General features: G+C 45.9%; 1 pseudogene; it reads left to right on the forward strand.

The window, feature by feature from the left end:
* The first annotated feature begins 449 nt into the window (after positions 1-449).
* LOC101143210 (RWD domain-containing protein 1-like) lies at positions 450-25,941 on the forward strand (annotated as a pseudogene).

Raw genomic sequence — 25,941 nt, forward strand, 5'->3', positions numbered from 1 at the left:
TCAGTATCAACCATGGACAGCATCAGCCCAGAGACTGGAGAGGGACTGGGCCCACATGAGGACCAAATGGCCTCCACCAGGCAGAGAGAAGAGCTCTGGGGCCAGGAGACAGGCCCGGAACACTTGCCTGGGAGACTCAGAAAGAGAGGTGCAACCTGCACCGCTGGGTAGTGGATCTGGCTACTTACTGAGACCACCTTGTTCTGGGGGGAGAGGAATCAGGGAGCTGAGCAGAGTCCCAGATGAGCAAACAGAAGTTCATCTGCCAGAGAACCCAGAGGAGCAGGAGGCTGAAGCTGAGAGGGCGTTTCCCTTTCTTCTTAAGAAAATTGTTCAGAATTGATGAAAATAGCTGGGAAAGCATTTGTGGAAATGTTAATAGCAGGAAAGTTAACCCAACTTGAATTCTCTGCCTTGAGTTACAAGGGAAGACGGCATGCCAAGCAAACATGGATCTGGATTTCAGGGCAGAAGGATCCACAGATGCACAGCCCAGCTCCCAGGCCCAGCAGTGGGACTCCGGTACGGCCCGAGGCTTTTGTAGAGAGGTCGGTGTTCTTGTCTGAGCCTCTAGTAACCCTGCGAGGTTTCAGTACGAGGAGCAGGAATTAAGATACTGAAACAAAAGGAAGAAATGGACTCGCATTTGTTGAGCCCACTATGTGCTAAATGCTTTATAGTCATTGATAAATTTAAACCTCATAACAATCTTTTAAATATGTAGTAAAGTCCCACTTGATAGCAGAGAAGACTGAGGCTCTGAGAGTTGTAGCAGAGTTGGGGCAGTCTGATTTGAGACCCCCTAAGGGACAAGGGAGGTGACATGGAAGGTCAGAGCCCCTCGGGCTGGTGCCTCTGTGACCCTCAGTGGCCGGGTATCCCTGTCTGCACAGTGAGAGGGCTGGACTCATGATCTCACCCAGATCTGGGCTGAATCCCACCTCTGTCATTGTAGGGCAGCGTGACCTTGGGCAAGTTAGTTTTACTTCCCGTGCCTCGTACGGTTTACCAGGTTGATTGTCAACGACAAGAGCTGGCCTTTCTACCTCTTCCACCATCCATCTTCTATATGGAGTTACAGAACTTGTCAGTCGAGGGCAGAGCCCAGGAGCCCGCATCTTCCTCCCTTGTAGGTACCCAGGGCTTTGGCCAGTGGCATCCAGTGTGTGCTGTTCCCCGGAGGGTGAAGCAGCAGCCCTTTCAGACACGCGCTGGCAGGCACCACAGCTCCGGGATGCCAGCTGAGGCCTTCCAGCCGGCAGCTTCCTAAGTGGCCACAGATGTGGTGTGAGATCACACAGCAAGCCAGCTGCTGATGAGAGGAAAACATCCTCCCCACTCCAGTGGCCTCTGCCTTCTCTCAGGGCTGCGCTTCATCCAAGGAGGATTTGAAGAGGACACTTGTGAAAAGCATGCACAGAAAAAATTGGTATGCTGTCTTCGGGGGTATAATTACAGGAGATGTGTGGGGAGATTTTGCTGGCATTTCGTTTCCAGGAGGATGTTTTCCAGTGAAAAAATATAATGGCTTTGCCTTTACCAATATACTAAATATGAATGTCAGGCAAGTGTCTTGTTTCAAATAGGCAACATACACTCATGCCAAAGGGCACCCTATATAATCCAGATCTCCTTCCTAGTCTCCAACTCCTAGAGACAGGCACCATGACTATTTCTTATGTGGCCTCTGGGACGTACTCTATGCATTTATTAAACATATTATCCTGGACACTATTATGATCACCTGCAATTCACTCCTCAGCCTCTTCCTTCTCTTCTCTGTATTCTGGGAGGCTAAGCCCTTACAGGCTATTATTTCCCAAGGTCCTGGGTCAGCTGATAGGTGTATTTGGTTTCTCAGCTCTTGTATCACTTACTGAACCAATTTCCTGAATTATGAATTGATTATGAATGATCTCTGTGTGAAAAACCTTGAGTGGTTTCTGTTTTTCTATTTGGACTGAGTGTTTCCCTCTTTGTTAAAGCTCTTGGTTCACTGAAAATCTTAACAAATTCACATGTATCTTTTCTTTTTTTTTCACCCAAATGTGGCATGTTACAATTGGTATTATCTGTATCTTCCTTTTTTTGCTCACCGATATACCTTGGGAGTTTTGTTTTTGTTTTTTGGGGTTTTTTTTTTTTCATATCAGTGTATAGAAAGGTGCCTCTTTTATTTTTAATGTTTACCCAGGATATGGTTTATTCAACCAGAACCCCATTGATCAACCTCTAGGGTGTTTCCAGGTTTTTGCTATTATAAAGAATTTCTGGTGAATATGTGAATATTCTTGTACGTATGTCACTTCACTCACATGGAGGTTTAGCTGTAGGATAAATACCTAGGAGTGGAAATGCTGAGTAGATACATTTATGGCGTTGATAGAGATTGCCAACTCACAGTCTCATGAGCAGTGTTTGAGTGGATGCAGGCGCAGCTGAGAGAATTTTGGGGGGCAGGACTGTGAGTATCACGAGGGCAGGGACTGTGTTCTTTTGCTCACTAGTGCATCCCCAGTGCCTCACGTGGTGGTGGGAGATTCTCAATAAATATCTGTTGAATGAAATTTAAAAGTGGAGCGAGGCCATGGCCAAGGTCAGGTCAGCACCCTCCTGGCTCTGCCACTGACCGGCTGAATAGCCTCGAACCAAGTCCCTCAGACTCCATGATCTCAGAGCCCTCTCGAGCTCTGACTACCTGAAATTGAGGGCTTCCAAACCAGGCAGACCATCCGAATCATTGACAGAACTTTAAAAATGATAGACTCTGGACCGCGTTCAGGAATTTAGCTACAATAATTCTGCAGTAGAAGCCTTCAGTGGACTCTGTGAGCCACCACCCAGACCCTCCCATAGGAATGAATGACTTTCTCCCCAGCTACTGGGCGTGCTGCTGGCAGGAAGCCCTCAGCTAGCTGGCAGTCCTCTTTGAGAGGTGCCTCAGCTGGAGACAGCGGCCTTGCCCAAGATCAGATCCCTTCCCTGAGGTAACTGCATCTAACGACTGATGAACACGGGGCATAAAGGCCTGGCCCCCTCACCCCAACTTAGAGCAACTCTGAAGGAGCATCCCATCTTCAGAGCTCCCCGTAGGGTCAGCTGAGGCCTCTCTTGAGACTGTCCAATCCTGCTTTCCATCCCGCCCTTCCACAAGTGTAGATCCTCACAACACTGACAAACCCTCAGAACTGTGAACTCTAAACTCCATCTCGGGGTCTGCTTCCCAGAGAGCCTGGCCTGTGACAGGGCCCTAGAATCTGTAATTTTAAAAAATGTTTTTCTTTTTTGTTTTTGAGACAGGTTCTCACTCTTACTCAGACGGGAGTGCAGTGGCATGGTCATAGCTCACCTCAAACTCCTGGTATCAAGAGATCCTCCCACCTCAGCCTCCTGAGTAGCTGGGACTATTGTCATGTACCACCACGCCCTGCTAATTTAAAGAAAAAAGAAATTTTAGAGATGGGGGTAGAGGCGTGTCTCTCTATGTTGCCCAGGCTGGTCCCATATTCCTGGGCTCAAATAATCTTCCCATCTCAGCCTCCCAAAGTGCTGGGATTACAGGCATGGGCCACCGTGCCCTACCTAGAAAGTGTATTTTCTTTTCTTTTCTTTCTTTCTTTCTTTCTTTCTTTCTTTCTTTCTTTTTTTTTTTTTTTTTTTTTGGAGTGCAGTGGCATGATCTCGGCTCACTGCAACCTCTGCCTCCTGGGTTCAAGCAATTCTCCTGCCTCAGCCTCCCGAGTAGTTGGAATTACAGGCACCTGCCACCACACCTGGCTAATTTCTGTATTTTTAGTAGAGACGGGATTTCACCACGTTGGCCAGGCTGGTCTCGCACTCCTGACCTCAGGTGATCTGCCTTCCTCGGCCTCCCAAAATGCTGGGATTATAGGCATAAGCCACTGTGCCCAGCTGAAAGTGTATTTTCAACCAGACATTCTCCTCCTAAGTGATATAACCTCTGGCCTCCCTCCTTCTGTAAAGTTACTTTGTACGCACGAGTTCTTCACATTTTTACTTTCTTGGTGCCATGGACCCCTGCTCAGAATAATGTTTTTAAATACATTTTTAAAAATACATACTGAGGCTGGGCATGGTGGCTCACACCTATAGTCCCAACAACTTGGGAGGCTGAGGCAGGAGGATCGTGAAGCACAGGAGTTCCAGACCAGCCTGGGCAACATAGTGAGACCCAGTCTCTAAAAAATAATTTAAAAATTAGCCGGGCGTGGTAGCACATAACCATGGTCCCAGCTACTTAGGAGGCTGAGGTGGGAGGATCACCTGGGCCTGGGAGGTCAAGGCTCCAGTGAACCAAGATTGTACCACTGCACTCCAGCCTGGGTGACAGAATGAGACCCTTTCTCAAAAAAAAAAAACAAAAAACAAAAAACAAAAACAGAATTACAAAGGCAACCAATTATATTGAGATTTGGTTATCAAAATATTTTTTTAACTGGAAATATAAATGTATTTTTTTATTAACCCATCAATTAAGATCCAGCAGTGGGCCAGGCACAGTGGCTCATGCCTGTAATCCCAGCACTTTGGGAATCTGAGACAGGCACATCACTTGAGGCCAGGAGTTTGAGACCAGCCTGGCCAACATGGTGAAACTCCATCTCTACTAAAAATACAAAAAATTAGCTGGACCTGGTGGCACATGCCTGTAATCCCAGTTACTCATGAGGCTGAGGCAGGAGAATCGCTTGAACCTGGGAGGCAGAGGTTGCAGTGAGCTGAGATCACGCCACTGCACTCCAGCTTGGGTGACAGAGTGAGAGTCCATCTCAAAAAAAAAAAAAAAAAAAAAAAAAAATCCAGCAGAGCAGTGTGTCTAATAACTACTATAATTTTGAAGTAGTGAAGAGTGTAAACCATATCTCAAGACACCTGTAGCCATTGTGATGTGGTGTGAAAATATCAGTGAATTCTGTGGGACAGAATGCTAAGTGCTGATAAAACTGCTGGGATTTGTTGTCTGCATTCATAATGGAAGGAAATGCTGATCTTCAGTTAGAGGGTAGGGAAAATAGAGACGTCCTTTTTTATTATGACTCATCCCAGTCCACAGACCTTCTGAATTCCATCTGTGACCCCCTACTCCACTGCATGCCCTCTCCAGTGGGTTCCTTGGTCTGGTGAGTGTTTTCATCATAAATCTCCAGGTGGGCTTTATCTCTTGCCAGCAAGGGAGTAGAAGATTTTCCAACAAAGGATGGGTGAGATGTCTGGGGCCCTTCGGTGGGAAAAGGCAGGGAACGCTGAGCCTAGGGCATTGCTGAGCTGCGCAGCAGAACCCACGTGCCTGCCTTGGCCAACCCTAGGCTCCCAGTTAGAGCACCTTTTCAGTTACACCAAAACAAGGTGCCAAATTGTTTTCCAGGTCCTCCAAGGAGGTTGTCTCTTCCTCCTGTCAGTGTGGGTTGAGCTTTCTCTGCCTTTGATCCTGATGCTTCATGAAAAGCCAGAAGGCTTGTGTCCTGGTGTGACATCCCTCAGTCAGGACCCACAGCAAGGTTACACGCCTGTTCAATTAGGGATAAAATCCCTCACTTCTTTGAATAAGTAAATGTGGATCATCTGCCCCACAGCCTGCACTGTGGAAGCAGAAGCAGTCATGCTGAGGGGGCGTGGCATCTGCTGAGTGTCTCAGAGGCAGGATTAGAAGAACGTGAGAACCCTGAGGCGGGCAGGCAGAGGTATGGGAAGTGGGTAGCTTTCTTAAAGAGGATCTTCCTGAAGTCTGGGCTGCTGACAGCCCAGATGAAAGCCTTGCCCACTAAAATGCATGCCCCATTCCCCACCCCAGGGCCACCTTGCACTGAGTGATGTCGAGAAAGGGACACTTCTGCATCCAACTGCATCACCCACTAGCCAGGTGATGGCAAATCATTCATGTCTTTAACTTCAGTTTTCTCATCTCTAAAATGGGACAGTGATACCAAGTTGGCCAGCCTCATGGGGTTGTTGAGGTCATATTGGGGATGCTTTGAGAGTTTGTAAACCCTAAGATCTGGTGAAATGAGTTCACATATAGAGGGGAGGATGTGGATGCAGATGGGAAAAGAGGGCTGCTGTGTTCAGATGCGCAGGTTGTTCACTGTTCAAGGGAGTCTGGCTTTCCTACTCCACTTGCCAGATATCCCAACTCCTACCCCACTTGCCAAGCCATTCACCCTGGCACGGGGCTGTGGAAGGCAGGCCTTTTTCCACTGCACATAGTGTCCCTGTTTGCCCTTGCAAACCCAGGCCACATTCAGATGTAGGGAGGAAAATGAACCTTCTGCCTGTTCTCTGACGGGCTTTTGTGGAGCTCTTAGATCATAATTACTTAACAGAGACATAATGCAGCAATCTTAACTAGTTTCTATTATCTAGGAAAATAAACAGTAGATAGGTGGGGTTTTTTTTCATTTTAATAACTTAATACAACAGTAAATAAAGCTGCAGCCTAGAAGGCAGACTGCTACTGAAGAGAGGTGGCGGCGACCTGATTGTGTGACAGGCAGACATTCATGTTGGCTTTACGGACCACCTACAGGCAGCTGCCTCTAAATTCTCCCTCTTGTCTCCTGGAATTCCAACTTTATTACTGTTTTCAGTATAGGAGCCCTAGTTTCGGAGGTTTGCAAAACCTCCACTTGCTCTATCTGATCCCCTACACTCAGAACACAGTGGGTCCTCCATGGCTCCAGGTGATGTAGGGTGGTGGGGGAGTGGTCAGCTCTCAGCAGTGGGTGATGCCTTGGATCTTGAGGCTGCAGAGAAGGATAACTCTGGTAGGCTGAATAATGCCTCCCCAAATGTCCACCCGTTAATCCCCAGAAAGTGTGACTGTTACCTTAGGTGGCAAAAGGGACTTTGAAGCTACGATTAGATTAAGGATCTTGAGATGAAGAGATTATCTTGGTTTATCTGGGTGAGCCGAATGTGATCACAGGGTCCTTATAAGAAGGAGAGGGAGGAGATCAAAGTGGGTGGTTGGAGAAGGCCATGTGACCACGGAAGCAGAGACTGGAGTGATGTAGCCATGAGCCAAAGAACACTGGCAGCCGCCGGGAGCTGGAAGAGGCAAGGAACAGACTCTCCCTTGGATCCTACAGAAAAAAACAGCCTTGGCCACACCCTGATTTTAGCCTGGTAAGGCTTATTTCAGACTTCTGAACTCCAGAACTGTAAGATAATACATCCGTGTTGCAAGCTACTAAGTATATGGCCATTTGTTACAGCAGCCAAGGAAACTAATACAATGATACACCTGGCATTGTATACCATGGCCTCTCATGATCCAAAAGGCCCAATGTGAAGCTGGTATGATTTCAGGAACACCCAGAGTACCAGTACACCAAATCGTCATCCCTGTGTCTGAAGTTCCATCATCAGAGCTAACAATAACAAAGGCTTTTTTTTTTTTTTTTTTTTTTGAGATGGAGTATCACCATGTTGCCCGGGCTAGAGTGCAGTGGCTGTTCTCAAACACAATCATATTGTACCACAGACTTGAACTCCTGGCTCAAGTAATCATCCCGCCACAGCCTCCCAGGTAACTAGGATTAGAGGTGCATGCACTGTGCCAGGCAATAATGGCAAACATTTAACGAGTGCTTGTTTGTGGTAACAAAAAAGCCTAGTAAAGGCTGTTGCCCTTCAGCAGAGAGGTTCTCAGCTCTGATTATTAATTAGAATTCTCTGAGAGTACTAGAAAAACAGGCAGCAAAGTCCCATCCAGAAGTTTCTGGATCAAAATCCCAGAGGTAGAACCTGGGTTTCTGTATCTTTCTTCGTTTTTGTTTTTGAGAAAGGGTCTTCTTCTGTCACCCAGGCTGTAGTGCAGTGGCATGATCGTGGCTCACTGCGGCCTTAACCTCCCAGGCTCAAGCAATCCTCCTGCTTTGGCCTCCTGAGTACCTGGGACCACAGGTGTGTGCCACCATGCCTGGCTAATTTTTTTATTTTTATTTTCTGTAGAGACAGGTTTTTGCCATGTTGCCCAGGCTGATCTCGAACTCCTGGGCTCAAGTGATCTGCCTGCTTTGGCCTCCCAAATTGCTGGGATTCTATATCTTTTAAGTGCCTCACAGATTATTTTAATGTGCCCAAAGTTGTGTCAAAGCATAATTTTCAAAAATTTAAAAGACATAACTCTTACACAAACATATAGTGAACACAAGTGAAAGATTTTTTTAACTCATGAATGAGGGAACCCAGCAGAATGGCAAAGCTGGTTCAAAGGAAGATATTAGAAATTGAAGTATGGTCAGTGAAAAAAGAATGCTGGCTACTTAAGATGGCTAAGTAAGAATGCTGGTTACTTAAGATAGCTAAGTAACATAGAAAACTGGTTAATGTCCTGCAGGACAACCAAATCACAACCTTCACGGTTATTCTTTTTGAAGTATATAGAAATTAATTGCAACATCAATTTTCTACAGTTAACATCAGTTTTTACAAAGTCTGGGCACTAATCAACGGTAAATAGTAAGTCAGACATACTCTAAGGAGACTTTTAAAGGGCACATAATACTCCTTTTGCTTTATTTCCTAGTTTTGGATAATTTCTCTGCGTTAGAGCAAGTGGTGGTCCCTGTTAAAATGCAGGTTCCCTTGGATCAGAAATGCTTCCCACTGATTTTAGGAGTCCATTCATGCCTTTATTAGTCCGATAGACATTCCTAGAGCACCTACTGAGCACAGGGCCCTCGGGGGGCTATGGTGATGAATAGGACACTGCTGCTGCCCTCACATGTGGTATCTAGGAGAAGGGCACAGACACAGATAATCCACACATGAGCCAGCAGGTCTGTACAAAGTGAAGTGCCCTGGGATTTAAGAGAGAGAGAGAAAAAAAATCTATGGAAGGGGAAAAGGGGAAGGTGCCAGTGGACCTGGGCTTAAAAGGATGGTAAGGTTTCTTTCCTTTTTTTTTTTGTTTTTTTGTTTTGTTTTGTTTTTTTGAGACAGCCTCTCACTCTGTTGCCCAAGCTGGAGTGCAGTGGCGCGATCTCAGTTCACTACAACCTCCACCTCCTGGGTTCAAGCAATTCTTCTGCTTCAGCCTCCTGAGTAGTTGGGATTACAGGTGCGAGCCACCAAACACAGCTAATTTTTGTATTTTTAGTAGAGACAGTTTCGCCATGTTGGCCAGGCTGGTCTCAAACTCCTGACCTCAAGTCATCTGCCCACCTCAGCCTCCCAAAGTGCTGGGATTACAGGCGTGAGCCACTGTGCCTGTCCAGGATGGTAAGATTTCAATAGGAGAACATGGGAATGAAAAGCACTCTAGAGGGGAAGGCATGGGCAAAGCCTCAGAGGCAGGAAAGCAGCAAACATGTTTAGAGGAATGGTGAGCAGCCTAACTTGATGATGCAAAGAGCTTGCTTAGCGAGAGAATGAGGTAGGACAAATAGTCAAAAATGGGATCCCAGAGTAGCTTGAATGCCAAGCTAAGGGATCTGGAGTTTATCCAGTTGAAAACCAACAACTATTGCTGGTTTGGGGACACAGATGGGCATGTTTAGCTTGTGGAGAAGGGACTGGATGGGCCTACAGGGCATGGAGGGAAGAGTCCCCATGCCCCATGACAAGAGCTTTGAACATCTCTGGGTGCAACCTGACTTTCATTTGGATCCTGCCTTTCTCTCACCTGAATAGAAGCCCTTCAGGTTTATCCCCTTTGAAATGCACTGCAAGTTTTGAGACCAGCAGAGACAGGGGTGGAGAAGGGCCTGTGGCATGTTGCCATAGGGTGTTTGGGAAGAGAGGCCCCCTTCCTCTCAGGCTTCCAAGTGCTGGACCAGGTCCCAGAGACGCCATCACCCTATCAGGTCTTCTCCCTCTCCCTCATGTAGGAGGCACTGCTTTGCCAGCCCCGCCCCTCAGACACTCCTAGCCAAGCCATCCAGGGGCGGAGCATGGGATCTGAGAATGCCAATCTTGGAGTCAGGTCAGAGTTCAATTTTTTCTTTTTTTGAGACAGAATCTTGGTGTGTTGCCCAGGCTGGAGGGCAGTGGTGCGATCTCGGCTTACTGCAACCTCTGCCTCCCAGGTTAAAGCAATTCGCCGCCTGAGCCACCCGAGTAGCTGGGATTACAGGCATGCACCACCACACCCAGCTAATTTTTGTATTTTTAGTGGAGACGGGGTTTCACCGTATTGGCCAGGCTGGTCTCGAACTCCTGACCTCAAGTGATCCCCCCCACCTCGGGGTCCCAAAGTGCTGGGATTACAGGCATAAGCCACCATGCCCGGCCCAGAATTCAAATTTTGTCTCCAGCACTTTATTTTTTATTTTTTGGAGAAAGGGTCTTGCTCTGTCACCCAGGCTGGAGTGCGGTGGTGCACACTCCTGGGCTCAAGCAATCCTCCTGCCTCAGCCTCCTATAGCTGGGACTATAGGCAGATGCCATCACACCTGCCTCTCTCTCTCTCTCTCTCTACATATATATATATATTTTAGAGATGGGATCTCTCTCTATATATAATAAAATATATATATAATAAAAAATATATATATATATATATATATATTTTAGAGATGGGATCCCACTATGTTGCCCAGGCTAGTCTGAAACTCCTGGGCTCAAGCGATCTTCCCACCTCAGTCTCCCAAAATGTTGGAATTACAGATGTGAGCCACCATGCCCGGACTCTGCACTTTCTTGTCATGTAACTTCAGCAGCCTGAGCCTCCAATTTCTCAGATGTAAAACAGAAATAATAATAGTGCCTCCCTCCTCATGTTGACACAGGAGCACACGCAGTAATGCCTGAGAACACCAACACTAAGCCTGGCCCATAGTATGTGCTCAGGCATGGGGCTGGGGGTGTCAGCAATAAGCCCCACCTGCTCTTTGGAAACTTTTTTGCCTTGGTAGATTTTGGAGAGGAAGAAATCTTGGGAAGAAGGACACCTGGGTTTTGGTCTTTTGTCAGGGAAGGAATCCAGTGTTTCACCTTGGGCAAGTCCCTGCCCTTGGGGGGACTTCAACTTCCTCCTTTGTGAAATGTTGAGGCATAGGTGGGTGATGTGGGCTAGGCAGAAGATCTGTGGGCCTTTTCAGCCCCCGGGTTCATTTTATTCATGTCTGCATGCTGAGGCTTTACTGAGCCCCTACTATTTTCAGCCCTTGTGCTGGGCAATGGGACACAGCCAAGAACAAGGAGGACACCATCTTTACCCACGAGGGCCAAGGCTACCTCCCAGGTCCCACTATGCTCTCATTTTCAGAGCCACTGGGAAGGCCTGGTGTGGGCACCTTATGCGGGTTCTCAGGGAATGAGCACTCAACTCGGTGCCAGGCCAGCACCAGGTGCTGAGGCTGCACAGGGCCCTGCTCTTGAGGGCACACAGTCTGGTGGTGAGGGGGGTACACAGTTGTATGGGAATGTGGAGGAGAGAACCACACCTCCATTTGGATGGGTCAGGAAAGACTTCACAGAACAGAGCCCTGTAATGGGTGGTTTTCCAGTATAAGAGGGAGAGGGCGTTCCAGGCAGACGTAACAGCAGACACAGGGCCTGGAGGTGTTCCCTGCACGGGAGGAGCTGGGGACTGGTAAATAGAGAGGTAGGCAGAAAACCCTGAATGGCCCATGCTGTGGAATTTGGACTTTATCCTGCAGACTATGAGGATAGAGATATTTAAGAAAGGGTGTCAGGTGACCCTATTTACTCTGGAGGACAGTCACTCTGGCTGAAGTGTGGAGGATGGGTTGGCTGAGGCAGGAATAGAGGCAGGGCAGCTGGTGCCCACACAGGAGAAACCAGAGGACCACGGGGATCAGTGGTGGCAGCAGGGATGGGAGGAGGGATCATGTGAGGTGGAAGGCCAGGGCTTGGTGGTGGGTTGGATATGGGCCAGGGGAGTCTAAGAGGCCTCCAGGATGCTGGCACAGGGAGGTTGGTGGGGTTGGTCACTGAGGCAGAGAAGAGGAAGTGGAGCAGGGCGGGGCAGAGGCCTAGAGATAACGCATATGTTTGCAACAGGGGATCTCAGGAGGAGAGGCCCTGCAGGCACCTGGCTACCTGGGCCTGAAGAGGAGCAGGGGAGATGAGTTTTGTGGGAATTGACAGCGGCTAGGTGAGAAGGGAACACAGGCATAAAGGACTGAGTGCAGGGAGGCCATTTGAATGAGAAAACAGAGGACTGAGGCAGAACTCCAAGGGCCACCACCACTTTAAAAATCTGTTTTCTTGGCTGGGTGCAGTGGCTCATGCCTGTAATCGCAGCACTTTGGGAGGCCGAAGCGGGCTGATCTCTTGAGGTCAGGAGTTTGAGACCAGCCTGGCCAACATGGTGAAACCCCATCTCTACTAAAAATATAAAAATTAGCTGGGTGTGGTGGCGCTCACCTGTAATTCCAGCTACTCAAGAGCTGAGTGTGGTGGCACTCACCTGTAATTCCAGCTACTCAAGAGCTGGGCGTGGTGGCACTCACCTGTAATTCCAGCTACACAAGAGGATGAGGTGGGAGGATCGCTTGAACCCAGGAGGCAGAAGCTGAATTGAGCCAAGATCCTGCCACTGCCCTCAAGCCTGGGCAACAGAGCAAGACTCCATAAAAAAAAATAATAATAATGTGTTTTCTTCTGATTGTAAGAGTAATATATGCTCATTGCAAAAAATTGTGTCCAGCTTTTTGGCATCACTCCTTGTTGGCAAAGATATTGTTTATTCATTCAATACACTCATTTTTTAATTTTTATTTATTTTTTATTATACTTTAAGTTCTAGGGTACATGTGCACAACGTGCAGGTTTGTTGCCTATGTATACATGTGCCATGTTGGTTTGTTGCACCCATTAACTCGTCATTTACATTAGGTATATCTCCTAATGCTATCCCTGCCCCTCCCCCCACCCCACGACAGGCCCCAGTGTGTGATGTTCCCCACCCTGTGTCCAAGTGTTCTCATTGTTCAATTCCCACCTGTGAGTGAGAAGATGTGGCGTTTGGTTTTCTCTCCTTGCAATAGTTTTCTCAGAATAATGGTTTCCAGCTTCATCCATGTCCCTATAAAGGACATGAACTCATCCTTTTTTATGGCTGCATCGTATTCCATGATGTATATGTGCCACATTTTCTTAATCCAGTCATCATTGATGGACATTTGGGTTGGTTACAAGTCTTTGCTATTGTGAATAGTGCTGCAGTAAACATACGTGTGCATGTGTCTTTATAGCAGCATGATTTATAATCCTTTGGGTATATACCCAGTAATGGAATGACTGGATCAAATGGTATTTCTAGTTCTAGATCCTTGAGGAATCGCCACACTGTCTTCCACAATGGTTGAACTAGTTTACAGTCCCACCAACAGTGTAAAAATGTTCCTATTTCTGCACATCTTCTCCAGCACCTGTTGTTTCCTGACTTTTTAATGATCGCCATTCTAACTGGTGTGAGATGGTATCTCATTGTGGTTTTGATTTGCATTTCTCTGATGGCCAGTGATGATGAGCATTTTTTCATGTGTCTGTTGGCTGCATAAATGTCTTCTTTTGAGAAGTGTCTGTTCATATCCTTTGCCTACTTTTTGATGGGGTTCTTTGGTTTTTTCTTGTAAATTTGTTTAAGTTCTTTGTGGATTCTGGATATTAGCAATTTGTCAGATGGGTAGATTGTAAAAATTTTCTCCCATTCTCTAGGTTGCCTGTTCACTCTGGTGGTAGTTTCTTTTGCTGTGCAGAAGCTCTTTAGTTTAACTAGATCCCATTTGTCAATTTTGGCTTTTGTTGCCATTGTTTTTGGTGTTTTAGTCATGAAGTCCTTGCCCATGTCTATGTCCTGAATGGTATTGCCTAGGTTTTCTTCTAGGGTTTTTATGGTTTTAGGTCTAACATTTAAGTCTTTATTCCATCTTGAATTAATTTTTGTATAAGGTGTAAGGAAAGGATCCAGTTTCAGCTTTGTACATATGGCTAGCCAGTTTTCCCAGCACCATTTATTAAATAGGGAATCCTTTCCCCATTGCTTGTTTTTGTCAGGTTTGTCAAAGATCAGATGGTTGTATATGTGTGGTATTATTTCTGAGGGCTCTGTTCTGTTCCATTGGTCTATATCTCTGTTTTGGTAGCAGTACCATGCTGTTTTGGTTACTGTAGCCTTGTAGTATAGTTTGAAGTCAGGTAGCGTGATGCCTCCAGCTTTGTTCTTTTGGATTAGGATTGTCTTGGCAATGCAGACTCTTTTTTGGTTCCATATGAACTTTAAAGTAGTTTTTTCCAATTCTGTGAAGAAAGTCATTGGTGGCTTGATGGGGATGGCATTGAATCTATAAATTACCTTGGGCAGTATGGCCATTTTCATGATATTGATTCTTCCTATCCATGAGCATGGAATGTTCTTCCATTTGTTTGTGTCCTCTTTTATTTCGTTGAGCAGTGGTTTGTAGTTCTCCTTGAAGAGGTCCTTCACATCCTTTGTAAGTTGGATTCCTAGGTATTTTATTCTCTTTAAAGCAATTGTGAATAGGAGTTCACTCATGACTTGGCTCTCTGTTTGTCTGTTATTGGTGTATAGGAATGCTTGTGATTTTTACACATTGATTTTGTATCCTGAGACTTTGCTGAAGTTGCTTATCAGCTTCAGGAGATCTTGGGCTGAGATGATGGGGTTTTCTAGATATACAGTCACGTCATCTGCAAATAGGGACAATTTGACTTCCTCTTTTCCTAATTGAATACCCTTTATTTCTTTCTCCTGCTTGATTGCCCTGGCCAGAACTTCCAACGCTATGTTGAATAGGAGTGGTGAGAGAGGGCATCCCTGTCTTGTGCCAGTTTTCAAAGGGAATGCTTCCAGTTTGTGCCCATTCAGTCTGAATTATTGGCTGTGGGTTTGTCATAAATAGCTCTTATTATTTTGAGATATGTCCCATCAATACCTAGTTTTTTGAGAGTTTTTAGCATGAAGGGCTGTTGAATTTTGTCAAAGGCCTTTTCTGCATCTATTGAGATAATCATGTAGTTTTTGTCTTTGGTTCTGTTTATATGCTGGATTACTTTCATTGATTTGTGTATGTTGAACCAGCCTTGCATCCCAGGGATGAAGCTAACTTGATCGTGGTGGATAAGCTTTTTGATGTGCTGCTGGATTCGGTTTGCCAGTATTTTATTGAGGATTTTTTCATCAATGTTCATTAGGGATATTGGTCTAAAATTCTCTTTTTTTGTTGTGTCTCTGCCAGGCTTTGGTATCAGGATGATGCTGGCTTCATAAAATGAGTTAGAGAGGATTCCCTCTTTTTCTATTGATTGGAATAGTTTCAGAAGGAATGGTACCAGCTCCTCGTTATACCTCTGGTAGAATTCAGCTGTGAATCCGTCTGGTCCTGGACTTTTTTTGGTTGGTAGGCTCTTAATTATTGCCTCAATTTCAGAGCCTGTTATTGGTCTATTTAGGGATTCAACTTCTTCCTGGTTTAGTCTTGGGAGGGTGTATGTGTCCAGGAATTTATCCATTTCTTCTAGATTTTCTAGTTTATTTGTGTCGAGGTGTTTATAGTATTCTCTGATTTCTGTGGGATCGATGGTGATATCCCCTTTATCATTTTTTATTACATCTATTTGATTCTTCTCTCCTTTCTTCTTTGTTAGTCTTGCTAGCAGTCTATCAATTTTGTTGATCTTTTCAAAAAACCAGCTCCTGGATCCATTGATTGTTTGAAGGGTTTTTTGTGTCTCTATTTCCTTCAGTTCTGCTCTGATCTTAGATATTTGTTGCCTTCTGCTAGCTTTTGAATGTGTTTGCTCTTGCTTCTCTAGTTCTATTAATTGTGATGTTAGGGTGTCAATTTTAGATCTTTCCTGCTTTCTCTTGTGGGCATTTAGTGCTATAAATTTCCCTCTACACACTGCTTTAAATGTGTCCCAGAGATTCTGGTATGTTGTGTCTTTGTTCTCATTGGTTTCAAAGAACATCTTTATTTCTGCCTTCATTTTGTTATGTACCCAGTAGTCATTCAGGAGCAGGTTGTTCAGTTTCCATGTAGTTGAGCAGTTTTGAGTGAGTTTCTTAATCCTGAGCTCTAGTTTGATTGCACTGTGGTCTGAGAGACAGTTTGTTATAATTTCTGTTCTTTTATATTTGCTGAGGAGCGCTTTACTTCCAATTATGTGGTCAATTTGGAATAAGTGCGATGTAGTGCTGAGAAGAAAGTATATTCTGTTGATTTGGGGTAGAGAGTTCTGTAGATGTCTATTAGGTCCACTTGGTGCAGAGCTGAGTTCAATTCCTGGATATCCTTGTTAACTTTCTGTCTTGTTGATCTGTCTAATGTTGACAGTGGGGTGTTAAAGTCTCCCATTATTATTGTGTGGGAGTCTAAGTCTCTTTGTAGGTCTCTAAGGGCTTGCTTTATGAATCTGGGTGCTCCTGTATTGGGTGCATATATATTTAGGATAGTTAGCTCTTCTTGTTGAATTGATCCCTTTACCATTATGTAATGGCCTTCTTTGTCTCTTTTGATCTTTGTTGGTGTAAAGTCTGTTTTATCAGAGACTAGGATTGCAACCCCTGCTTTTTGTTTTGTTTTGTTTTCCATTTGCTTGGTAGATCTTCCTCCATCCCTTTATTTTGAGCCTATGTGTGTCCCTGCGTGTGAGATGGGTTTCCTGAATACAGCACACTGATGGGTCTTGACTCTTTATCCAATTTGCCAGTCTGTATCTTTTAATTGGAGCATTTAGCCCATTTACATTTAAGGTTAATATTGTTATGTGTGAATTTCATCCTGTGATTATGATGTTAGCTGGTTATTTTGCTCATTAGTTGATGCAGTTTCTTCCTAGCATCGATGGTCTTTACAATTTGGCATGTTTTTACAGTGGCTGGTACCAGTTGTTCCTTTCCATGTTTAGTGCTTCCTTCAGGAGCTCTTGTAAGGCAGGCCTGCTGGTGACAAAATCTCTCAGCATTTGTTTGTCTGTAAAGGATTATATTTCTCCACTTATGAAGCTTAGTTTGGCTGGATATGAAATTCTGGGTTGAAAATTCTTTTCTTTAAGAATGGTGAATATTGGCTCGCACTCTCTTCTGGCTTGTAGAGTTTCTGCCAAGATATCTGCTGTTAGTCTGATGGGCTTCCCTTTGTGGGTAACCTGACCTTTCTCTCTGGCTGCCCTTAACATTTTTTCCTTCATTTCAACTCTGGTGAATCTGACAATTATGTGTGTTGGAGTTGCTCTTATCTTTGTGGCATTCTCTGTATTTCCTGAATTTGAATGGTGGCCTGCCTTGCTAGGTTGGGGAAGTTCTCCTGGATAATATCCTGAAGAATGTTTTCCAACTTGGTTCCATTCTCCCCTTCACTTTCAGGTACACCAATCAGATGTAGATTTGTTTTTTTCACATAGTCCCATATTTCTTGGAGGCTTTGTTCATTTCTTTTTACTCTTTTTTCTGTAAACTTCTCTTCTCGCTTCATTTCATTCATTTGATCTTCAATCACTGATACCCTTTCTTCCACTTGATCAAATCGGCTACTGAAGTTTGTGCATGCGTCATGTAGTTCTCAGGCCATGGTTTTCAGCTCCATCAGGTCATTTAAAGTCTTCTCTATGCTGTTTACTCTAGTTAGCCATTCATCTAATCTTTTTTCAAGGTTTTTAGCTTCTTTGTGATGGGTTCGAACATCCTCCTTTAGCTCAGAGAAGTTTGTTATTACCGATCATCTGAAGTCTTTTTCTCTCTACCCATCGAAATCATTCTCCATCCAGCTTTGTTCTGTTGCTGGCAAGGAGCTGTGTTCCTTTGGAGGAGAAGAGGCACTCTGATTTTTAGAATTTTCAGGTTTTCTGCTCTGGTTTCTCCCCATCTTTGTGGTTTTATCTACCTTTGGTCTTTGATGGTGGTGACGTACAGATAGGGTTTTGGTGTGGATGTCCTTTCTGTTTGTTAGTTTTCCTTCTAACAGACAGGACCCTCAGCTGCAGGTCTGTTGGAGTTTGCTGGAGGTCCACTCCAGACCCTGTTTGCTGGGTATCACCAGCGGAGGCTGCAGAACAGCAAATATTGCAGAACGGCAAATGTTGCTGCCTGATCCTTCCTCTGGAAGCTTCGTCTCAGAGGGGCTCCCAGCTGTATGAGGTGTCAGTCAGGCCCTACTGGGAGGTGTCTCCCAGTTAGGCTACTCGGGGGTCAGGGACTCACTTGGGGAGGCAGTCTGTCCGTTCTCAGATCTCAGACTGCATGCTGGGAGAACCACTACTCTCTTCAAAGTTGTCAGACAGGGACGTTTAAGTCTGCAGTAGTTTCTGCTGCCTTTTGTTCAGCTATGCCCTGCCCCAAGAGGTGGAGTCTACAGAGGCAGGCAGGCCTCCTTGAGCTGTGGTGGGCTCCAACCAGTTCGAGCTTCCTGGCCACTTTGTTTACCTACTCAAGCCTCAGCAATGGTGGATGCCCCTCCCCCAGCCTCGCTGCCGCCTTGCATTTTGATCTCAGACTGCTGTGCTAGCAGTGAGCGAGGTTCCATGGGCGTGGGACCCTCTGAGCCAGGCACGGGATATGATCTCCTGGTGTGCCGTTTGCTAAGACTGTTGGAAAAGTGCAGTATTAGGGTGGGAGTGTCCTGATTTTCCAGGTACCGTCTGTCACAGCTTCCCTTGGCTAGGAAAGGGAATTCCCCAATCCCTTGCACTTCCCGGGTGAGGCAATGCCCTGCCCTGCTTCGGCTCACGATCGGTGCGCTGCACCCACTGTCCTGCACCCACTGTCCGACAAGCCCTAGTGAGATGAACCCAGTACCTCAGTTGGAAATGCAGAAATCACCCGTCTTCTGCGTTGCTCACACTGGGAGCTGTAGACTGGAGCTGTTCCTATTCGGCCATCCTTTTTTTTTTTTTTTAATTTTTATTTTATCTTTAGAGATGAGGTCTCGCTTTGTTGCCCAGGCTAGTCTCAAACTCCTGGGCTCAAGCGACCCTCCCACCCTGGACTCCCAAAGTGCTGGGACTACAGGAGTGAGCCACCACACCCAGGTTACACTCAGCTGAAGGCCTACTATGTGCTGGGTATAGTGCTGTTGAGGGCAGCGGCTTCCATCATGCAGGCTGCAGCAGGGAGGCTTGGCTGGGGCTGCACACTCCGTGGAGCTGGTGGGAGCTCCCCAGGTGCCACTGCTGCCGCCTGCCCAAACTGGGGCCCCTGTAGAATCAGCTACTCAGGAGGCTGAGGTGGCAGGATGGCTTGAACCCAGGAGGTAGAGGCTGCAGTAAGCTGTGATTTTGCCACTACACTCCAGCCTGGGCAACAGAGTGAGATTTTGTCTCAAAAAAAAAGTAAAGAAAAAAAGAGAAAATCCAGCCAGCTTCACCATTACTGTGACATCTGAGGCTGGAGAAAATGATGAAACTGTCCAGACCACCCTCAAGTTTACAGACAAAGAGAAATACCCAGATAAAGCTTGCCTTTATGAAGTATTCTCAGAAAATCTAGAAGATAATGTCTCAGACATTTAAAAAATCTTAGCATTACAGGCTGAAGAAAATCTTGGTATGGTGATTATCTTTAGTGACAGTTCTGCAAGAAAAATTAAATGAAATAGATCAGATAAAAAAACTAGAAGAGAAGAAAAAAAAAGAAACAAAAAATCCAAATAAGCTGAAAAGCAATTATTCTATGGTATTCCTGTTATAATTGAGAATGTCTTAAACTGGAAGGCTGAGTTTGCTGCAGAAGGCTTGGAAATTAAAAAGAAATGGATGGAAGAGGAACAAGCAGGAAAAAATAAATTAAGTGGGAAACAGCTACTTGAAACAGATCCAAATCTTGACACATCTGATATGCAGTTCTTGGAGGATGCTGGAAACAATGTGGAGGTAATTGAGTCTTTGTTCCAGGAATGGATGACCTGGAGCCGGGGGATGAGGAGGATGATCCAGACTCCAAACCTGCTGACCCAGAGAGTGACTCCACTGACCAGAGGACTGTCCCCATCTGCAGAGAAGCTCAACTGCCACAGCATCCTGGCTATGCTCAGAGGGTTTTGATTTTCCTTTCCTTTTCTCCAAGAAGAAATAATTATAAGGAGAATTTTTTTTTTTTTTTTTTTTTTTTTTTTGAGACAGGGTCTCGCTCTGTCACCCAGGCTGGAGTGCAGTGGTGTGATCATAGTTCATTGCAGCCTCAACTTCCCGGGCACATGTGAGCCTTCCAAGTAGCTGGGACTACAAGTGTGCACCACCACTTCTGGTTAATATCTAAAATTCCTTGTAGAGACAAGGTCTCTCTATGGCTGGTCTCAAACTCCTGGTCTCAAACAATCCTCTGACCTCAGCCTCCCAAAATGCTGTTATTACAGGCATGAGCCACCATGCCAAGCTGGGAATATTCTTCTGATAGCTTTCATTGTTGAACTTAATAAACTGACTTAAAATTTCAAATCAGAGAAGAAGAAACAATGTATGAAATGATCACTCTAGGGAATGGTAAGCAGATTTCCTAAAGCAGTTTGAGGTTCATTTGGCAGTGTTGAGTGCCTAGTTGAGGTTTAGGGTCATAAACTTGAAGTGTGATAGTTGGGGGTGGAGCGTCTCTGGGGAGAAAAAGGTGGAAATACTTCCCTTCTAGTTGGCTAGTTGGCTTCCTCTGCATTTGGAGGCCTGCCTTGATTCTTCTTTGGCTGAGAGGATCTTCAGCTGTGGTCCTTTGGCTCCTTAGCTGCTTCTTGGTGGTGAGGGGCCACCAGGGAGTAGGGTAGCATGGGAATACAGGAATGGGACAGAGCTGGGACTACCAGGAATTCAGAAGAGCAGCTGGTAGCAACACACCAGATAGCTTTAGGGAGAGATATTGATGATGGGACAAGGGGCTGGGTGAATTTGAGGTGCTGGCCTTGGATATTGGCATTGGGTTGGTGATGATGGAGTGGAGACAATATGATATTGGTATTGGACCATTGTTGGCTTTGGGGTATTGAGGAGCCAAGGATTGTCATGGATGCTCAGAGCATGGTGCAAACCTGAGGGAGCCCAAGAAGGGCTGCCACCATGAGGGACAACTAAAATAAAGCGGTTGGAAAGATCAGTAGAATGAAGCTCAGCCAAATCTGTAGAGACAGAACAGATCAGTGGCCAGCTAATTTTTTTAAAAAAATTTTTTGTAGAGGCAAGGATCTCACCCCATTGCCCAGGCTGCTCTCAAACTCCTAGACTTGAGCAATCCTCCTACCTCGGCTTTCCAAAGTGCTGGGATTACAGGCGTGAGCTATTGCACCTGGCCAGGGTGGATTTTCTGATAACACTTAGCGCGACCTCGTCAAGTGAAGCACTACTGAAGGAGAATGTGGTATGATGAGAGTCCATTTGTACTTTGGAAGACTAGTTGTTAGCAGAGTTGGATCAAGGTGCAATCAAGCCAGTTAATGACACTTTGAGACTCCTGTTCACTCATCCCCTGAACATCCTTACAGCACAGATGTACTCCTGGTGAGAGAACGTGAGCAGGACTGGAGCTACGCAGCGGTAGCTGAGAGACACCTGTCTGTGAAGGAGGCAGAGTAGACGGACTCCCTAGCCTCCAGCTCACTGCTCTGCTCTTTGCCGTAATCTGTCAATGTAGCCCTCACTGCTGTCCATGGATCACCCAGACCCCCAGGCATCCTGCAGCAGCCGAGACTGTGGCTGCGCCAGGAGAGTGGGTAGTGGCCAGGCCAGGCCTCCATTCTCTTTTCTTGAAACTTCAATACCTTCTCCCTGCCCCAACACCCTTAACTGATGACCTCAGCATCTCCCCTGCCTATTCCACCATCGCACTGTATTTAAACCTACAGCCCCACCTTCCTTCCTGCCACATGAGATGAAATGTCTGTCCTGACTTCCATCTCAGGTCAGCCCCACCTGGGCCTCTTTAAGGATCTCGCTTCTGCAGTTATCGCCTCTCCTTCCCACACTGTCCATCTCCCTTTCTCTGCAGGACCACTCTCATCCATGCGTAAACGTCCTCTTAGGAAACCTTAGTGTGGCCCCACATTAACCCATTTCTCTTTTCCTTTTCCCGGCATATCTCCAAGGAGTTGTCTATATTTGGTGTCCCCACTCTTCTGTTTTACTGCCCATTCTTTCCTCACCCCATTGTGGCATTTTGAATAGGTGCTTGTAACATAGTACGAAAGAAGCACATGATGAAAAGCAAGCTTATCTCCACTCCTGGTCCCAGTCACCTGGTTTCCCTCCCCAGAGCCAACTGATGTTACTCATTTCTTGGTGTCCTTGGTATATAAGTAAATGCCTCTGTCCACTCTAATGGGGCTCTTCTATCCATGCTGACTCTAAAAAGGCCCTTCTCAGAGTCACAAGTGACCTATACCAGCCCAGAGCTACAGATCACTTCTCTGTCTTCATCTTACTCAAATTCCCAGCAGCATTTGACATGGTGACTAATTCCACCAGCTTCTCCTCCTTCGTCTCCAGCCGTTTTTCCTAGTCTCATCTGCTGGCTTCTCCTCCTCCATCAGTTCTCTAAAGGGTAGCATGCCCAGGGCTCAGTCTTCTCTCTTATCCATTCCTAACTGTTCTCTGTTCTCAGTCCTGTAGCTTCAACACTTTCTATGTGCTGACGACCCTCACATTTAAATAAATCTCCAATCCGTCTCTAAACTCACATCCAACTTCCTAAATATTATTCCTCATGGATAGTTAATGGCATCTCAAACTTAAAGAAATACTAGCTTTTTCAGCCAGGCGCGGTGGCTCACACCTGTAATCCCAGCACTTTGGGAGGCCGAGGTGGGTGAATAGCCTGAGGTCAGGAGTTCAAGACCAGCCTGGCCAACATCGTGAAACCCCGTCTCTACTAAAAATACAAAAATTAGCCTGGCGTGATGGTGCACTCTGTAATCTGTAATTAATCTGTAATCTCAGCTACTCGGGAGGCTGAGGCACGAGAATCACTTGAACGCAGAAGGCAGAGATTGCAGTGACCTGAGATTGTGCCACTGCACTCCAGCCTGGGTGACAGAGCAAGACTCTGTCTCAAAAAGAAAAAAAAAAAAGAAAGATATACTAGTTTTCTCCTCCAAATGATGCCATCATTCACCCACTTGCTCAGACAACTGAGCTCAACCCTTGCACGAGCATCCAATTCATCAGAAGGACTCATCAGCTCCCTTTGCAGGATATATCCTAAATCTAGCCTCTTCTTACACCTCCACAACTGCCCCCAGTCAAGCCACCGTTGTCTGTCAAATGGAATACAACAGCTTCTTCCCCAAACTCCCACAGTTCAGCCAGGGTGAGCTTTGACAATATCACTCCTCTGCTTGAGACACAGCTTATTCTACCACCTTACCACGGCCCTGCATGGTCTACCCGCTCCTCCAGACCCCCATCCTGTCTCACTCCACTCCCCCACTTTCCTGGAATGTGGTAACACATGCTGTCGGCCCCTTACTGGTCCTTCTCTTTGGAACGCCCTTCCTCTAGACCTTCAGGGGCTGCCTCCTTCTCATGAAATCTCATGTTTATGCCCCATAACCTGTGCTTGGAATGCAAGCTCCTTGAGAACAAGGCCTCTGATTTGCTTCATACTCTTTATCCCCAGTAGCTAGGATCAATACATGGCACATGGTAAGAGCTTAATCAACATTTGCTGATTGACTCCTGAAATGAAAGAGCAAGCTGATAAGGATAAGGTCTGTAAGGGCTGGGAATCCTTCCTAGCATAATCATAATCATCTGTGGTCTCTTTAGAGTTCTTTTTTTTGTTTGTTTGTTTTTTTAATTTTTATTTTTTTAAGTTCTCAAACACAGCCCTCTCCATCAATCCTGCCTAACTTAACAACTGAGACTCGGCCGAGGTCAGAAAGGTAGTCCTATTTAACTTCTTCCTCCACTGTCCTTACACCGAAAACCCTGTAAAATTGTCATTCAGCTACATTGTACCCAGGCTAATAAGTATAGAGCCTTCTCTCCCTGTATTCCTTACCTTACCCCCACCCCACCACCCCGTCTTTCCCCTGGGGTATCAAGGGGAGACAAGCTGGCTTCGCATCAGACCTAGGAGAAGTGGGAAGGGCTTGCGCACTAACTTATCTCCCTATGGGGAGATGTAAAATTTGCCCATAAATAAAACATTTTATTATTTAGCTTGAACATTAAATTTCATCGGCATGCAGCATGTGTTTTATTATCTGTGCCGGACACTAACATGTACTTAAAAATGAAATTCTGGAACGCTGCCCTGGCTTGCAGAATGCTAGTAAAGAAATTCTAATATGGTCTTGGAGAGATGCTCCAGACCTTGCCTTCCAAAATGGCACGGGCAATCAGCATTTTTACATTCATGTAGCACTTTGCAGTGGTGGTAAAGATGCTCTAATTGTGCCTCTAGCTGCTTCTATACTGCTGCTTCTAATCTATTGCAGGCTGGAAAATAACACACTGTAGCCAAAGATGTTGCAATTGTGTCCAAAGTAAGCATTAGTATACCCTAAATGAGTGTGGAGGGAATTATATGAGAAAGGTACAGAGAATTTGTGATAGCTGTTCTCCCAATCCACCAGATTTTTTTTTTTCTTCTGCTTCTTTGTTATTTTTTACTTGCTGCTCCTTTGTTCTTGGCTGTGCTCCAGAGAAACTCTTCTCAAATGTTAATGTGCACATGGAGCACCTGGGGATCTTGTTAACATGAGTCTGATTCAATAGTCCTGGGGTGGAGCTTAGGTCTAATGAACTCTCAGGTGATGCTGCTGGTCATCAGACCACCCTTTGAGTAGCCAAACTCTAGGACTGCAGCATTCAATAAGATGCCATCAACCGCATGTGGCTATTTAACTTAATTCAAATTAAACGAAATGTAAAGATTCAGTTCTTCGGTTGCACTAGCCATATTTCAAGTACTGAATTGCCACATGTGGCTGGTGGCTATTCTATTGATGGCTCAGAGATAGAACATTCCCATCCCATGCAGAAAGATCTACAGGAGGCTGGGCGCAGTGGCTCACATCTGTAATCCCAGAGCTTTAGGAGGCTGAGGGGGGTGGATCACTTGAGGTCACGAGCTTGAGACCAGCTGGCCAACATGGTGAAACCCCGTCTCTACTAAAAACACAAAAATTAGCCAGACATGCTCGCTTGAACCCAGGAGGCGGAGGTTGCAGTGAGCTGTGGTAGTGCCACTGCACTCCAGCCTGGGTGACAGAGCGAGATTCTCTCTCTCAAAAAAAAAAAAAAAAAAAAAATGTATATAGGACAGCGCTGCTGTACAGAACTGGAGCTGTTGGAAACATAATCCCCAAAGTGTGACAAGGTACTCGTCCCTGCTCCCCTGGAGGGGCTAAGTGCGAACAAAACTCCACTTGAAGCTGGGCGTGGTGGCTCATGCCTACAATCCCAGGACTTTGAGAGGCTGAGAAGACCAGCCAGGGCAACATAGCAAGACCCTGTGTCTATTTAAAAAAAAAAAAAAAAAAAAAAGCAATAGGCCGGGCACGTTGGCTCACACCTGTAATCCCAGCACTTTGGGAGGACGAGGCGGGTGGATCACCTGAGGTCAGCAGTTTGAGACCAGCCTGACCAACATGGAGAAACCCCGTCTTTACTAAAAATACAAAATTAGCCAGGCGTAGTGGCACATGCCTGTAATCCCAGCTACTCGGGAGGCTGAGGCAAAAGAATCGCTTGAACCCGGGAGGCGGAGGTTGTGTTGAGCCGGGATCACGCCATTGCACTCCAGCCTGGGCAACAAGAGCGAAACTTCGTCTCAGAAAACAAAAACAAAAACAAAAAAAACTCCACTTGAGAGCAAATGCTTAAGTACGATGTAGCTTCACGTCCCGATGAAAGTCCGCAGCCTTACTTTGCCGTTTTCCACTTCCTCCTGTCCAGACCCACCAACATGGGTACATCTTTGTCAGTAATGACCGCGGCCATCACTTCTGGGATGTGCAGACGACATGGAGGAACTGCCCCTTTGCTGCTTCTTTGTCCACTTCCTGGTAA

The sequence above is a fragment of the Gorilla gorilla genome, chromosome 16 (assembly GCF_029281585.2).
Source record: "Gorilla gorilla gorilla isolate KB3781 chromosome 16, NHGRI_mGorGor1-v2.1_pri, whole genome shotgun sequence".
NCBI classification, from domain to species: Eukaryota; Metazoa; Chordata; class Mammalia; order Primates; family Hominidae; genus Gorilla; species Gorilla gorilla.